The following is a 16951-nucleotide window of genomic DNA, read 5'->3' as shown; positions in this document are numbered from 1 at the left end:
AGGTAAAGCCAAAGTCTAGAGGTAAAGCCCAACTTCTAGAGGTAAAGTCCAAAATCTAGAGGTAAAGCCACACATCTAGACGTAAAGCCAGATATCTAGAGGTAAAGCCCAACATCTAGAGGAAAAGCCAAATATATAGATTTAAAACCCAAAATCTAGAGATAAAGCCCAACATCTAAATGTGAAGCAAAACATCTAGATGTAAAACCCGACATCTAGAGGTAAAGTCCAATATCTAGACTTAAAGACCAACATCTAGAGGTAAAACCCAACATCTAGAGGGAAAGCCCAACGTCTGGAGGTAAAGCCCAGATTCTAGAGAGAAGTCAAAAATCCAGATGGAAAACCCAAAATCTAGAGGTAAAGCCCATCATCTAGAGGTAAAGCCAGATATCTAGGGGTAAAGCCCAACATCTAGAGGAAAAGTCAAATATATAGATTTAAATCCCAAATTATAGAGGTAAAGTCCAATATCGAGACGTAAAGCCCAACTTCTAGATGTAAAGCCCAACTTCTAGATCCAAAGCCTAACTTCTAGACGTAAAGTCCAAAATCTAGAGGTAAAGCCCAACATCTAGAGGTAAAGCCAGATATCTAGGAGTAAAGCCCAACATCTGTAGGAAAAGCCAAATATATAGATTTAAAACCCAAAATCTAGAGGTAAAGCCCAACTTCTAGATCCAAAGCCTAACTTCTAGACGTAAAGTCCAAAATCTAGAGGTAAAGCCCAAGATCTAGTGGTAGAGCCCAAAATCTAGTGGTAGAGCCCAAAATCTAGAGGTAAAGCCCAACATCTAGACGTAAAGCCAGATATCTAGAGGTAAAGCCCAACATCTAGAGGAAAAGCCAAAGATATAGATTTAAAACCCAAAATCTAGAGGTAAAGACCAATATCTAGACGTAAAGCCCAAAATCTAGATGTAAATCCCAACTTCTAGATCTAAAGCCTAACTTCTAGTGGTAAAGTCCAAAATCTAGAGGAAAAGCCCAAGACCTAGTGGTGGAGCCCAAAATCTAGAGGTAAAGCCCAACATCTAGACGTAAAGCCAGATATCTAGAGGTAAAGCCCAACATCTAGAGGAAAAGCCAAATATATAGATTTAAAACCCAAAATCTAGATGTAAAGCCCAATATCTAGACGTAAAGACCAAAATCTAGAGGTAAAGCCCAAGACCTAGTGGTAGAGCCCAAAATCTAGAGGTAAAGCCCAACATCTAGACGTAAAGCCAGATATCTAGGGGTAAAGCCCAACATCTAGAGGAAAAGCCAAATATATAGATTTAAAACCCAAAATCTAGAGGTAAAGTCCAAAATCTAGACGTAAAGCCCAAGACCTAGTGGTAGAGCCCAAAATCTAGAGGTAAAGACCAACATCTAGACGTAAAGCCAGATATCTAGAGGTAAAGCCCAACATCTAGAGGTAAAGTCCAAAATCTAGAGGTAAAGATAAAGACCTAGTGGTAGAGCCCAAAATCTAGAGGTAAAGCGCAACGTCTGGAGGTAAAGCCCAGATTCTAGAGAGAAGCCAAAAATCCAGATGGAAAACCCAAAATCTAGAGGTAAAGCCCAACATCTAGAGCTAAAGCCAGATATCTAGGAGTAAAGCCCAACATCTAGAGGAAAAGCCAAATATATAGATTTAAAACCCAAAATATAGAGGTAAAGCCCAATATCTAGACGTAAAGCCCAAAATCTAGAGGTAAAGCCCAACATCCAGAGTTAAAGTTGAACTTCTTGAGGTAAAGCCAAAGTCTAGAGGTAAAGCCCAACTTCTAGAGGTAAAGTCCAAAATCTAGAGGTAAAGCCCAACATCTAGACGTAAAGCCAGATATCTAGAGGTAAAGCCCAACATCTAGACGTAAAGCCAGATATCTAGAGGTAAAGCCCAACATCTAGAGGAAAAGCCAAATATATAGATTTAAAACCCAAAATCTAGAGGTAAAGCCCAATATCTAGACGTAAAGACCAAAATCTAGAGGTAAAGCCCAAGACCTAGTGGTAGAGCCCAAAATCTAGGGGTAAAGTCCAACATCTAGACGTAAAGACATATCTCTAGAAGTAAAGCCCAACATTTACAGGAAAAGCCAAATATATAGATTTAAACCCCAAAATCTAGAGGTAAAGCCCGATATCTAGACGTAAAGACCAAAATCTAGATGTAAAGCCCGACTTCTAGATCTAAAGCCCAAAATATAAATGTAAAGCCCAACTTCTAAATCTAAAGCCCAACATCTAGAGGTAAAGCCCAATATTTAGAGTTTAAGCGCATCATTTAGAGGTAAACCCAAAATCTAGAGGTAAAGCCCAACTTCTAGAGGTAAAGCCCATCATCTAGTCCTACAGCCCAATGTCTGCAGGTAAATCATAACTTACAGAGGTAAAGGCAAACATCTAGATATAAAACCCAAACTCTAGAGGTAAAGCCCAACATATAGAGGTATAGCCCAAATTCTAGAGATAAAGTCCAACGTCTAGATGTAATCCCAACATCTAGAGGTAAAGCCCAGAATCTAGACGTAAAGCCTAACATCTAGAGGTGAATTCCAAAATCAAGTGTTAAGGCCCGACATCTACAGATAAAGCCAATCATATAGATGTAACCCTCAACTTCTAGAGGTAAGGCCCAAAATCTAGAGGTAGAGCCCAACATCTAGATTTAAAGCCAGATATCTAGAGGTAAAGCCCAACATCTAGAGGAAAAGCCAAATATATAGATTTAAAACCCAAAATCTAGAGATAAAGCCCAACATCTAAATGTAAAGCAAAACATCTAGATGTAAAACCCGACATCTAGACTTAAAGACCAACATCTAGAGGTAAAACCCAACATCTAGAGGTAAAGCCCAACGTCTGGAGGTAAAGCCCAACGTCTGGAGGTAAAGCCCAACGTCTGGAGGTAAAGCCCAACGTCTGGAGGTAAAGCCCAACGTCTGGAGGTAAAGCCCAACGTCTGGAGGTAAAGCCCAACGTCTGGAGGTAAAGCCCAACGTCTGGAGGTAAAGCCCAACGTCTGGAGGTAAAGCCCAACGTCTGGAGGTAAAGCCCAGATTCTAGAGAGAAGCCAAAAATCCAGATGGAAAACCCAAAATCTAGAGGTAAAGCCCAACATCTAGAGGTAAAGCCAGATATCTAGGAGTAAAGCCCAACATCTAGAGGAAAAGCCAAATATATAGATTTAAAACCCAAAATCTAGAGGTAAAGCCCAATATCTAGACGTAAAGCCCAAAATCTAGAGGTAAAGCCCAACATCCAGAGTTAAAGTTGAACGTCTTGAAATAAAGCCAAAGTCTAGAGGTAAAGCCCAACTTCTAGAGGTAAAGTCCAAAATCTAGAGGTAAAGCCACACATCTAGACGTAAAGCCAGATATCTAGAGGTAAAGCCCAACATCTAGAGGAAAAGCCAAATATATAGATTTAAAACCCAAAATCTAGAGGTAAAGCCCAACATCTAAATGTAAAGCAAAACATCTAGATGTAAAACCCGACATCTAGAGTTAAAGTCCAATATCTAGACTTAAAGACCAACATCTAGAGGTAAAACCCAACATCTAGAGGTAAAGCCCAACGTCTGGATGTAAAGCCCAGATTCTAGAGAGAAGCCAAAAATCCAGATGGAAAACCCAAAATTTAGAGGTAAAGCCCATCATCTAGAGGTAAAGCCAGATATCTAGGGGTAAAGCCCAACATCTAGAGGAAAAGTCAAATATATATATTTAAATCCCAAAATCTAGAGGTAAAGCCCAACTTCTAGATCTAAAGCCTAACTTCTAGACGTAAAGTCCAAAATCTAGAGGTAAAGCCCAAGATCTAGTGGTAGAGCCCAAAATCTAGAGGTAAAGCCTAACTTCTAGATCTAAAGCCTAACTTCTAGACGTAAAGTCCAAAATCTAGAGGTAAAGCCCAAGATCTAGTGGTAGAGCCCAAAATCTAGAGGTAAAGCCCAACATCTAGTCGTAAAGCAAGATATCTAGAGGTAAAGCCCAACATCTAGAGGAAAAGCCAAAGATATAGATTTAAAACCCAAAATCTAGAGGTAAAGACCAATATCTAGACGTAAAGCCCAAAATCTAGAAGTAAAGCCCAACTTCTAGATCTAAAGCCTAACTTCTAGTGGTAAAGTCCAAAATCTAGAGGAAAAGCCCAAGACCTCGTGGTGGAGCCCAAAATCTAGAGGTGAAGCCCAACATCTAGACGTAAAGCCAGATATCTAGAGGTAAAGCCCAACATCTAGAGGAAAAGCCAAATATATAGATTTAAAACCCAAAATCTAGAGATAAAGCCCAACATCTAAATGTGAAGCAAAACATCTAGATGTAAAACCCGACATCTAGAGGTAAAGTCCAATATCTAGACTTAAAGACCAACATCTAGAGGTAAAACCCAACATCTAGAGGGAAAGCCCAACGTCTGGAGGTAAAGCCCAGATTCTAGAGAGAAGTCAAAAATCCAGATGGAAAACCCAAAATCTAGAGGTAAAGCCCATCATCTAGAGGTAAAGCCAGATATCTAGGGGGAAAGCCCAACATCTAGAGGAAAAGTCAAATATATAGATTTAAATCCCAAAATCTAGAGGTAAAGACCAATATCTAGACGTAAAGCCCAAAATCTAGAGGTAAAGCCCAACTTCTAGAGGTAAAGTCCAAAATCTAGAGGTAAAGCCACACATCTAGACGTAAAGCCAGATATCTAGAGGTAAAGCCTAACATCTATAGGAAAAGCCAAATATATAGATTTAAAACCCAAAATCTAGAGGTAAAGCCCAACATCTAAATGTAAAGCAAAACATCTAGATGTAAAACCCGACATCTAGAGGTAAAGTCCAATATCTAGACTTAAAGACCAACATCTAGAGGTAAAACCCAACATCTAGAGGTAAAGCCCAACGTCTGGAGGTAAAGCCCAGATTCTAGAGAGAAGCCAAAAATCCAGATGGAAAACCCAAAATCTAGAGGTAAAGCCCAACATCTAGAGGTAAAGCCAGATATCTAGGAGTAAAGCCCAAAATCTAGAGGAAAAGCCAAATATATAGATTTAAAACCCAAAATCTAGAGGTAAAGCCCAATATCTAGACGTAAAGCCCAAAATCTAGAGGTAAAGCCTAACATCCAGAGTTAAAGTTGAACGTCTTGAGGTAAAGCCAAAGTCTAGAGGTAAAGCCCAACTTCTAGAGGTAAAGTCCAAAATCTAGAGGTAAAGCCACACATCTAGACGTAAAGCCAGATATCTAGAGGTAAAGCCCAACATCTAGAGGAAAAGCCAAATATATAGATTTAAAACCCAAAATCTAGAGGTAAAGCCCAATATCTAGACGTAAAGACCAAAATCTAGAGGTAAAGCCCAAGACCTAGTGGTAGAGCCCAAAATCTAGGGGTAAAGTCCAACATCTAGACGTAAAGACATATCTCTAGAAGTAAAGCCCAACATCTACAGGAAAAGCCAAATATATAGATTTAAACCCCAAAATCTAGAGGTAAAGCCCAACTTCTAGATCTAAAGCCCAAAATATAGATGTAAAGCCCAACTTCTAGAGGTAAAGCCCATCATCTAGTCCTACAGCCCAATGTCTGCAGGTAAAGCATAACTTACAGAGGTAAAGGGTGTGCTATGCACACCCATAAAGAGGGAACACAAAGCAGGCAAAGCACACCCATTGGAGGCAGGGACACGAGAAGTAGGGCCAGGCACACCCACCCTTGGCAAGGCCACCGAGTTGGGGGTGGCATGGGAAAAATCCCACCTGCAGCCACGGACGGAGGGATGGGGGGGCATAGACAGGTGCGGACGTGGTGCGCATCCTAACGGCTGCTCGATATTCTCACCTTCAAGTCCGAGGAAGGGAAATGCGGTCACAAACACTCCTCGCAAAAAACAAGTTGCCATCCTGCAGGAAGTTCAGAATTCTGGGAGAATCCAGTGCACCTAGAACAAAACAGCACCAAAACTATCAGTTAAAAAAAGGCTGTGTGTTTTAAAACCCTCCTGTCACCCCTGAACACCCCGTAGGAAACTGCCGACGTAAAAAAAAAAAAAAAAACCAAACCAAAAAAACCCCACCAAAACCCAAGCTGCAGCCCAGGGCACTCTCTCCTGTGGGTGCCGCTGGACCCTGCCCAGTCCCACAGCTCTCGCCCAGAAGGAGCTCCCTGGGCAGAGCCCGGGGCTCATCTACTCCAGGGCCCCCTGCACCGAACCGGCACTTGGGCATCCTGGAGGACTGCGGGCCCATAGAGCGCAAGTTCGGAGGACTGAGGGGCACTTCCGGCATCATGGAGGACCGCGGGGAAGCGGCGGGAGCCTGCCGGAGCCCCGGAGGAGCCGGTGAGTCCCCCGCGAAACGAGTGCCGACGGCGGCCGCGGTGGCGGCGCCGCTGTCTCGGGGCCGCATCCGCGTCGTTTCTCTCCGGAGCTGCGGCCGGTGCTTGGAGGGGGGCGGGGGGGGGGGGGGGTATGGCGCCGCCATCTTCTGAAGGCTGAGGCTGCCCGCGGCGGGGATGGGGCCGCGCGGCCAGGAGGGGACAGGCCGCCGCCCCGCCGTGCAGAGCTGCGTTCCTTGCGTGTTTCGGCAGGAATCGCTGTTGAATCCGTCTCGCTCTCGAATCCGTCTCGCTCTCCACGGCTTCCGGGCAGTTTCTCCGCCCGCCCTGCCGGTCTGCGGTTAGGCCGGCGCGGAGCACCGGTGACGGGACCTGCGGGCGTGCGGGCGTGCGTGCGTGAGGGGCTCTTGCGAGAAGAGCCTCGCAATAAGCAGGCTCAGCTCCGGGGCGGCACTAGTAAATGGCGTGGTCCTCGGGCGCCGTTAATTCGTGCCACGCGTTTGAGCTGGAATTTGAGAGAATAGTCTGTTATTTAAATGGCCCGATTGAAGAGTTGACTGGTACAAAAAGCCGCTGAACGAACGGCTCACAGCCAGCGAGCGCTCCGTGTACCGCTGCTGAAGGGAGCAGGAGCAAAGCGCAGGCACCCGACTGACACAAGAGGAAAAGGTTCATTACCGTTGGAAATCACGGTTTCGGATTGTGAATTAGGACTCGAATTAGGGGTACGTTCACGACGACCATTACTCTAAACTGCTCCCAATTGGTATTCTATTTCTGCTTCCCAAGGAGAAAATTTTCATCTGATGGTGCTGCGGGGGTATCTTTAATACATCAGTTTAAGATGGCTAGTATTGTTAAACGGGCATTCATGATGCCCAGTTAGCGTTCGATCTGTTTCTAAAATGAAATCTAAGTTTTTGTTCGTCGGATTTAATTGGCGTCGGTTTTTTCTTTTAGCTCTACTTGGAAGGAATTGGTACCCGTCCCCTCCTCCCCCCCCCAACGGCTATGTTTAAATTTTGGCAGTCGTGACTCCCTGTTGGTTTTCTAATTTTCCTTTTATTTTAAATCTAAATCTTTTAGCGTTATGTTAGTTCACCACCGCCCGGGAATTCTTTTAGTACCTACGTTTAAACGTAGCCGTTATTGAACGATTCCTTTTTTTATTTCTCTTTATCTAAAAATCTAAAGCTTCGATTACTCTTTTGGTTCTAAGCAGGAGTCACTGTTGCCTCCCAGCTTGCTTACAGCGGTGTGATCGTTTAAGCGTTAGAGCCTCCCAATTAGTTTCCAGTTCAATTGGTTTAGCAGTGGTTATGTTTAAATGGAGCTGTTAACGACTCCCAATTAGTTTTCTGTCTTTATCACTTCAAGAGGGTCTCTAAACTATTCATTTTTTGAATTGCAGTACGGACCGGGAATCATTACTGCCTGGTTCATTAAGTAACATCTGCCACTAAATTTAGTCATTACTCAACCCTAGGTAATATTTCTTCTCTTTAGGCGCGCTCTAATATTTTGTGACTTTACCACGAAGTGGATTAACTAGGACGCGTGATTTTTTTCTTTTCCTGTTAGAGTTGTTTCGCTACAGCTATTACTTCCAGTTAGTGCTCTGTTGTTGACATTCTGCTGCTTGCCCTTTGATTACATCAATGGGGAGTAAGTACTGTCTGCAAAGCGGGAAGCAATAGCTAGAGCGGACGACGGGCAGTATTTGCTCCCAAAGACTATTCTGGTTACTGTGACGGACATTTTTATTTTAAACGTTTTGACGTAAACGAGCGGTAAAAATTAAACTAATAGAAACTGACCACTTTGGAATTCCCCAGGAAAAACCATCGGAGCGCCTCGACGCGACCGGAGCCAGGACGCCTGCCGCGGTCCACTTGGGACGCTCGACGGTTTTGCACTCCGTCTCCAAAGCTTGAAGCTCCGCGGAGCGCAACCTCCCCGAGCGGCGACTCGGCCTGTAGCCACCGCCCGCTCTTCTCTCCGGCTCCGCCACCCGTTTTTCCAGAGCAGCCCAAAATCCCGGGGAAGCGAACCCGCGCACAGCAGATACGCCGCGACACCAAACCTCCGGCTGTCCAGCTGCGCCGCCCCCGACCGTCGCTGCTGCGCCAACGGGAGCCTCCGGCCGACGCAGTGCCGAGCGCCCGCGACCCCGTCGGCCGCCGGCTCTGCCAGCGGCGCGGTCCGGCGAAATCCGCGACGCTGCCGAGTCTGCGGCGAGTCCGGGGCGTGTTTTTTTAGCGAAGGAAAAGGCCATTGCAAGTCTCAAGTCCGACCTGCAAGGAAAAAGAAAGCCCGCGTAACAAGGCTAGACCCGTTCCTGTCTGTTGCAGAACTTGTACCAGCGCTACATTCTGGACGGGACCGAATGACAAAGCCGAATGACAGCCTGCAAGAATCCTCCTCTCAGAGCTCTCTGGTTGCAAAGGGAATATTGTAGATCACCAGCAGTTGTAAGACACTGAGACTCCTACTTTTCTCCATCTGCCTCCCTCAACAGAAATAAGTCCCAAAGGACAGAAAACCCCAGGATAGGGTTGAAACCAAACCGAACCCAAACCAAAAACCAAAACCAAGGAAAAACCATCGGGGAAAAGAACCCCACAGCATCAGGAACTGTACCAAGCACCTTAAGTAACACTGAAGCGACTCGAACCAAAACAAGTGACAAGGCACCTCAGGAGAGGTGCCAGGAAAGACAAATGAGTCCACACAGAGCAACGCCCGTGTCCTTCTGAGAGGACTAGGCAGGTGAGAGAAGGCCCTTTGAAGGCCTGTGGTTCTGAGAAGGCCACTTGTCACGCAGATTGATTCTGGTGCCTGGATGGGAAATGGAGGGGACTGAGGGGCACACGAAGGGGAGGGAGGAACTCGGACAGCTTACGGAGATGCCTGCGGTGCAAAGCCAGGCTGCAGGATGGCTCGGCGTCGGTGCCATCGACCCCCCCCAAAAGATGCTGTGACCCCACTTGGGGACGACAACCTCTGGCCCCGGCGCCCCCGGGGCCGGGCAGAGGCAGCAGCGCTGGGCGTAGCTGGTGGCAGGGGGCCCGACGGGGGGGAACGCGTCCCGGCAGGGCCTGGCCAGGCCCAGGAGCACATCTGGTCCTCGCTGAGGGGCTGGAGCCGATGGGGGCCTGAGGAGTACAGGGGTGGCCTGGTGTCCCCGGCCGCAGCTCTTCCCTGCCGCAGCCGCCTGCGCTCCTGTCCGCGCCCGAAGCCCCATGCCCGCAGAGGCAGCTGGGTCTGGAGCTGCCAGCGCCAGCAGCCCCAGAGCAGAATGAGCTCCCTGAGCAGAGGCCGAGGCTCATATACCCCAGGCCCCGCCCCCGGGCAAGTGGTGGGGATGGGACACAAGGGGGGGGGCGGGGCCGGGGGGGGGGGGTGGGCAGCAAGGCACGCCAACAGGAGGGTGGGGCATGGGGCAAAAAAGTCACGCCCGGGGGGGGCGGTGCTGGGGTGGGGTGCAGAATAACAAAGGCAAACCCGGGAAGGGGAGGGGGTGGGGGCCGGGCAGGGCACAGCCACTGTCGGCGAGGCCATGGGGGGGGCGGTGCTGGGGCGAGGTACAAAGCAGCAAGGCACTCCCACGGGGGGAGCGGTGCCGGGGCGGGGCGCGGGGAAGCAGGGCACGCCCACGGGGGGGGGGCGGTGCCGGGGCAGAAAAGGCACACCGGGGGGGGGTCGGGGGGGGGGCAAGCAGGGCACGCCTACAGTGGCCAGTGCCGAAGAACAGCAGCAAGGCACGCTCACGGCGGGGGGGAGGCGCCGGGTGGATTTGGGGCCAGGCACACCCACCCTTAGCAAGGCCACCGAGTTGGGGGTGGCATGGGAAAAACCCCACCTGAAGGCGGAGACAGGGGTATGGGGGGGCATAGACAGGTGCAGACGTGGTGCGCATCCTCACGGCTGCTCGATAGTCTCACCTTCAAGTCCTAGGAAGGGAAATGCGGTCACAAACACTCCTCACAAAAAACAAGTTGCCATCCTGCAGGAAGTTCAGAATTCCGGGAAAATCCAGTGCACCTAGAACAAAACAGCACCAAAACTATCAGTTAAAAAAAAGGCTGTGTGTTTTAAAACCCTCCTGTCACCCCTGAACACCCCCTAGGAAACTGCTGACATAAAAACAAGAAAAAAAAAAAGCCCAAGCTTCATCCCAGGGCACTTTCTACTGTGGGTGCTGCTGGACCCTGCCTAGTCCCAGAGTTCTTGCCTCGCACGTAAGAAGGAGCTTCCTGGGAGAGTTCAGGGCTCATCTACCCCAGGCCCCAACCACCACCCTTCCCAAAATCATAGGCAACTGGGTAAACTGAGACACGGAGAGAGGGGACCTAGAAATGCCAGTTTCACAAGCAATGAGGAAGAATGAAATCAGAGCTGGTGGGGTGCCAGAAAGGAAACGACATAGAAAGGAAAGGTAGAAGGTGACACTTTACAGGGCAATGCTAGCAAAAGAGCAAAAAGCTTTGGGGAACCAGACAGCCTGAAAGGCAGACAGAGGCAGGGACAGGCAAGGAGGCAGGCAGAGATCCAGAGAACCGGGGCAGGGATGGCCCTGGACACACACGAGGGGACACGTGGCTCCTGGTGACAACGGCAGACCTTCACCACCCCGAGGCTTTTCTCTCTGTCTCTGCCCCTTCCTCCTCCACAGTGCCAGCTGCCTGACCTTAGGAGCAGGCGGTGGGTGACTCAATGCACTTCTCTCACGAGGTTTCCTGGACATGCAGCAGCTCACACGTGTGCAGCCAACAGAGGCGCCAAGGTCCTGGTGCTGTGTTATGGTGGCATTCTCTGTTGTGGATGGGTGGGAGGGATCCTTCCTTGCCACAGGGACCAGCTGGAGACAGTTGCCTGTGGAAGCCCCTTGGTTTGACTCCTCAGCCAGCTCCTGCAGGCAGGCATGCCCAGGCAGCCCCCTTCATAGCCCAAAGTAGGGCCAGCCCCATCATTAGCCTCAGTGGCCACACCTGCCCCAGCTGGAGCCCATCAGGAACAGGGGCCTGGGCAAAGCCCCACAGCACATGGCCCCCTCCCCGGCACCTGCCCACAGCCACGAGCTCTGCACCCAGGGGCTTGAATACCATCCAGGGGCACAGAGGAGGCAGGAAAAGTTTACTCACCTCTGCCCAGAACAAATCCTGGCACTGAGCTGGCTACAAGGCTCGGTGTGCAAACACAGCAAACGCAGCAGGAGAGAAGGGAAAAAGCAGGAGGAAGGTAGAGAAGAGGTGGGGGACAGGCAGCCAGTAAACGGGATGCTGCAAACAGGAGAGGGACAGGGAGCAGGACAGTAGCATAGAGAGAGGAGTACTGGGACACTGAGCAAAAAACCCAGGGAGAGATGGAGGAATACATAAGAGCGAGGAGGAGCAGGAGAGAGAGGCCAAAGGGACCAGCAGGACCACAAAGCAGGGACAAGACAAGGGACAGCGGAATATTGTAAAGCAATAGGGGAAAAGAAACAGAGGCAAGAACTAACACATAGGGTCAGGAAGACAAAAAGAGGGAGCCTTACAAAGACAATGTAAAAAGTGACACCATTTCCACCCCCATCTTGACTTCCACATTTTCCCTGACTTCGCACCCCATCTCAGCCTCCACTTTCTTCCAGCCCTGCCTCTCCCCCTGGCTTGAGGGGAAGCCCCAGTGCAATCAGGAAGGTGTTAGGCTGTCCATCAGGCTCCCACAGCAAAGGGGCCAGGACAGAAAGCCATTGCTGGCCCTCCCCATCCCTGGGCAGCCCTTTCCCAGGCAGCAGAAGGAGCGGCAGGCAGGGCAGCAGAGGTGGACCGGGACACACACAGGAGAACGTGTGACTCACCCCAGCTCCTGGCACCAGCTCAGATCTTCAGCACCCCAACACTTTTCTCTCAACTCCCCTCCACTGCCAGGCTGGCCAGCGGCTCACACACACAGCCGATGCAGGCACCAAGCTGCCAGCAACGTGTGCTGGTGGTCTGCTCCATCATGGACAGCTCAGGGGGATCCTTCCTTACCACAGGGACCAGCCATTCCATTCTGGAGGTACCTCCAGCTACCTCCTCAGCCAGTTCCCCTTTATCAGCTCCCTCAGGCAGCCCCTTTATAGCCCACAGGAGGGCCGGCCCTGTTATTAGCCCCACTGGCCACACCTGGAGCCCATCAGGAACAGGGGCCACAGGCAAGAACAAGCACCCAGGGACAAGGAGCTCTGAAGAGGGAGATGTAGGAAGAAAATGTAAAAAGCAATACTGCTTTTCCACTCTCCCACCCACCCCTGCCCTTGGGAAAGCCTGATGGAAACCATGAGACTTCAGGGTGTCCCTGCTGGGTGCCCCTCATTCCCCCTGATATCTACTGGTGATGGCATTTTGGGCCCAAGGAAGTGCCAGAGTGAAGTTTGGAATGCAAACAGTTTGTTTAAAACAGTTTGCATCTGGAGCAGCACTTCTTGTAGCGGTGGGGGCAAGGCAGGTGCATGGAGCAGGGACAAGGGGGGGGGGACACAAAACATGGTAATGGGAGGCAGGTGCAAGGCACACCCATGGTGGGGGGGCGGGGGGGGGGGAGGAAGGCAGGTGCACAGGGGGAGGATAGGGTGTGAGCTATGCACACCCATAAAGTGGGTACAAAAATCTGTCAGGGATAACCTGATTGAGGAAGATGAAGTTGACCTTGACAGCATTCCAGTATACCCTTGAAAAGACAGAAGAAGTGGATGAAGAATGTTGTAAACAAGTTTGAGGAAGTTATAAGAGATTGAGCAAGAAGAGACTGAGCAAGTAATACCACAGAGCAGAAACTTGGCAAGAGAACAGTAGGTACAGTGAGAAATACAGTAGGAGCTCCAGCCAATCATTATGTGAATGGAGGTGAATGGACAAAGCTATTGAGCGAATCATTTTAGCAGCCTTAGTGCATGAACAGGTGGACAGATAAGAAAGGTTATAAAAGGGTACGCTTTTTCTGCTGCACCATCTCAGCCATCTTGGTTTTTGCAACTTAATAAAGACTGCCTTCTTACATATACTCTTGTCGTTGTCCATCCCTACCATGAAAAAAAGCAGGCAAGGCAGGCCCATGGGAGGCAGGGACATGACAAGTAGGGCCAGGCACACACACGGGAGTCAAGGCCACAAAGATCGGGGTGGCATGGGAAAAACCCCACCTGAAGGCAGAGACAGGGGTATGGGGGGGCATAGACAGGTGCAGATGTGGTGCACATCCTCATGCTACTCGATAATCTCACCTTCAGTCCTAGGAAAGGAAATGGGATCACAAACCCTTGTCACAAAAAACAAGTTGCCATCCTGCAGGAAGTTCAGAATTCCAGGAAAATCCAGTGCACCTATGTCTTGGTTTGAAAGACAGGTGTCTGTGGAGGAAGGCAGGAGCCTCCCTTGAAATGGAAAGTGCAACCCCCTTCCCTCCAAATTATTATAATTTTGAAATTAACGGGCGTTCAGGCAAAGATATGGGGAATAGGAATAACAGTTCTTTACTAATATATATATATATATATATATATATATATAACACAAGGCAGGGAAAAAACAAACAACCCACTGGTTTACACTGACAGAGTCAGGAATACAACCTGACACCCTGTTAGGGTGGCAGTAGCAGTCCGATAAGATGCTGGCTGCAGTCCTCCTGAAGCGATGGATGTAGTTCTGTGGAAGCAGCAATCAGGTAAAAGAGTCTGGTCTTCCTCCGAAGGTCCAGTGGTAGGTAGGTAGCTCTTGTCCTCTGGAACTCCAGTGGGGGGAAAAGCTCCTCTGGGAATCCACTGGAAGAAGGCTGCTAGGGTGTTCAAAATCTCTGTTTTTATTTGGCATGGACTGCTTGGCTCCTTCCCCCCCGCCCCCCCCCCCCCCCCCGGGCGGAGCATCTCACAATGGGATGGGGAGTCGTGAGGCAGTTCCTTGATGGGCCATTAACAGGAGATAGTCCAGGAGCGAGTTATCGATGAGTCAGGTGATAAGGCATTGTTGTGCCCAGTAACAGGAGATAGTCCGGGGGGGGGGAGGCAGAGAGCACCGCCCCACCTGGTCTCAACAGCTCCTGAAGATGGTAATAGAATATTTTTTTCTTTTGGCACATTTTGCACTGTAACCCAGGACAACCTAGAACAAAACCACAGCAAAACTGTCAGTTAAAAAAGCTGTGTGTTTTAGAACCCTCTCATCACCCCTTAACACTCCGTATGAAACTGCTGACAAATAATAAAAAAAAAAAAGCCCAAGCTGCATCCCAGGGCTCTCTCTACTGTGGGTGCTGCTGGAGCTTGCCCAATCCCACAGCTCTCACCTCGCACAGAAGGAGCTCCCTGGGCAGAGCCCGGGACTCATCTACCCCAGGCCCCGCCCACTGCCTTTCCAAACATCCCCAGGGGAAGGGGCCGCCGCGGGGCACAAAGGTGAGAGCGTCCGGTGCGTAGCCCACTCACTGTAGGCGGTAGCAGGAGAGAGCGCGGCAGCGCGCACCCGGAGCTGCAGTACCGTCTTTTGGTCACAGGGTGGCAGCAGGGTGCGCGGCAGCGCCGCCGGGGCTGCATAACCGCTTTTTGGTCATAGGGTGGCAGCAGGGAGCGCGGAAAGCTCCGCTGGGCCTGCAGTACCGACTTTCGGTCACAGGGTGGCAGCAGGGAGCGCGGCAGCGCCTTCGGGGCTGCAGTACTGCTTTTCGGTCACAGGGTGGCAGCAGGGAGCGCGGCAGCGCCTTCGGGGCTGCAGTACTGCTTTTCGGTCACAGGGTGGCAGCAGGGAGCGCGGCAGCGCCTTCGGGGCTGCAGTACTGCTTTTCGGTCACAGGGTGGCAGCAGGGAGCGCGGCAGCGCCTTCGGGACTGCAGTACTGCTTTTCGGTCACAGGGTGGCAGCAGGGAGCGCGGCAGCGCCTTCGGGGCTGCAGTACTGCTTTTCGGTCACAGGGTGGCAGCAGGGAGCGCGGCAGCGCCTTCGGGACTGCAGTACTGCTTTTCGGTCACAGGGTGGCAGCAGAGAGCGCCACAAATCGGTGTCACCGCACACGCGCGTGTACCACGCCCCAGTACCCAACCCTAGTCAAATCGTGGTAGCAGAGCGCGCCGCGGGCGGCCGCCAGCGCGCATGCGCGTACCCCGGCCTGCAGTACCGCACACCCCCCACGCGCAGGCAGCACAAAGCGCCGTTTCACGCAGCACCCCCGTGCGGTCACAGCGGCGCAGCAGCACCTGCGTCTTTCTCTGACACTGGGGGTACAGGGGGACCCGGAGAGGGGTGGGGGATGACCGACACCAACGGCTCTCCCCGGCATAACCCACAGACGAGCACTCACCTGCCACAGCCCACGAGACAGAATCCATGCTCGATGCCTGCCCCCCGCCAGATCATCGACGCCGGCTGCCGCACAGCAGAGGGGTGGCAGGGCGTCCGCCAAAGGACGGTGCCATGGCTCTTGCTCGCACTCGGCTCTGCCACGTTCCCCGTCTCGGACCACGCCCGGACGGGCTCCCCAGAGCAACAACTGCCCCTTTCCCCACCGGACAGCCGTGGCAGAAAGCTTGGACAGAGACAGAGCTGGCCCCGCGGGGCGAGAGTGCTGAGCCACCGGCAGGCAAACCTGGGGGGGGGGGGGCGAGCTGCTGCGCAGCACCGGACACTCACAGCAAGACATCGGGAAACAAAAGGCCCCAGCCATAGTTCAGCACATTAGAAGAACAACACAGAAGCAAGGAGAGGAATTCAATAGAACGAGGGACAGGAGAGCAGTCGAACTGAAGGAGACCAGCCAGAAATACAGACACATCCTCTACAAACCAGAGTGATTTGAATACTTAACACTCCATAGAAAGACAAACAGATACGATTTCCAACCGCTTCTTAGCAGAAAAGCAACTGCTCTTGCTCATGTTTGATGCCCTTCCTTAGAGCGCTGCTGCAGAACAAGGCTGTACACCCCCATCTAGATCTATGCTTACACCTGTCTCCAAAATACACAGTTGTTATTTGACTCTGCTCCTGCCCCACCTTGTTCTATCATGTCACATGATTAGAAACCAAGTACTTCAGAGCGCTCTGTCAAAACACAGGGAAGAAACTCAGTAACATGCAGCTGCCTCTGGCTTGGAAAGAGTTAGAGAAACCCCTGACCGCTTAAGTACACCTCATACATTACATGCTGTACTGATTCGGCAGCGAGTTTAAACCGCGTTAGTCATTCTGCCAATTATACAATTTTAACTTTCTCTAGAGTTTCATATATGACAGGAAAAGATCAGTGAAATAATAGATCCCCCACATGGTTTTACTCATTAAAAAGAAAAAAAAAAAAAAAGAAATTCAAATCCCCAGGGCTGCAACAGGTAAGGCCACCGAACAGGACTGGCAGATGCACTAAGGCTTCTGGCTGTACCAAAGCACGCAGAGGAACATTTTTTAATCGTATCTCGACCGTTGCAACCAAGAATGTAAAGACCAGTGACGCCATCCACTTTTGGAACACTTGCTGTGCTTCAGTCTTTGGAAACAAATTGACTTTGCTGTTGTTTTGTTTTTCAAAAGAGGGCAAAAAGTCTCACTGCTCATGACTTCTACAGCCAAGCACACAGAGTCCGACAGGCAGTTCGTACAACGCAATTTCTTTGAAGGAGAA

This window comes from Leptosomus discolor, unplaced genomic scaffold, assembly GCF_034619465.1.
Source record: "Leptosomus discolor isolate bLepDis1 unplaced genomic scaffold, bLepDis1.hap2 HAP2_SCAFFOLD_28, whole genome shotgun sequence".
Lineage (NCBI taxonomy): Eukaryota > Metazoa > Chordata > Aves > Leptosomiformes > Leptosomidae > Leptosomus > Leptosomus discolor.
The sequence above is the reverse complement of the archived record's forward strand: the minus strand, read 5'-3'. Positions refer to the sequence as shown.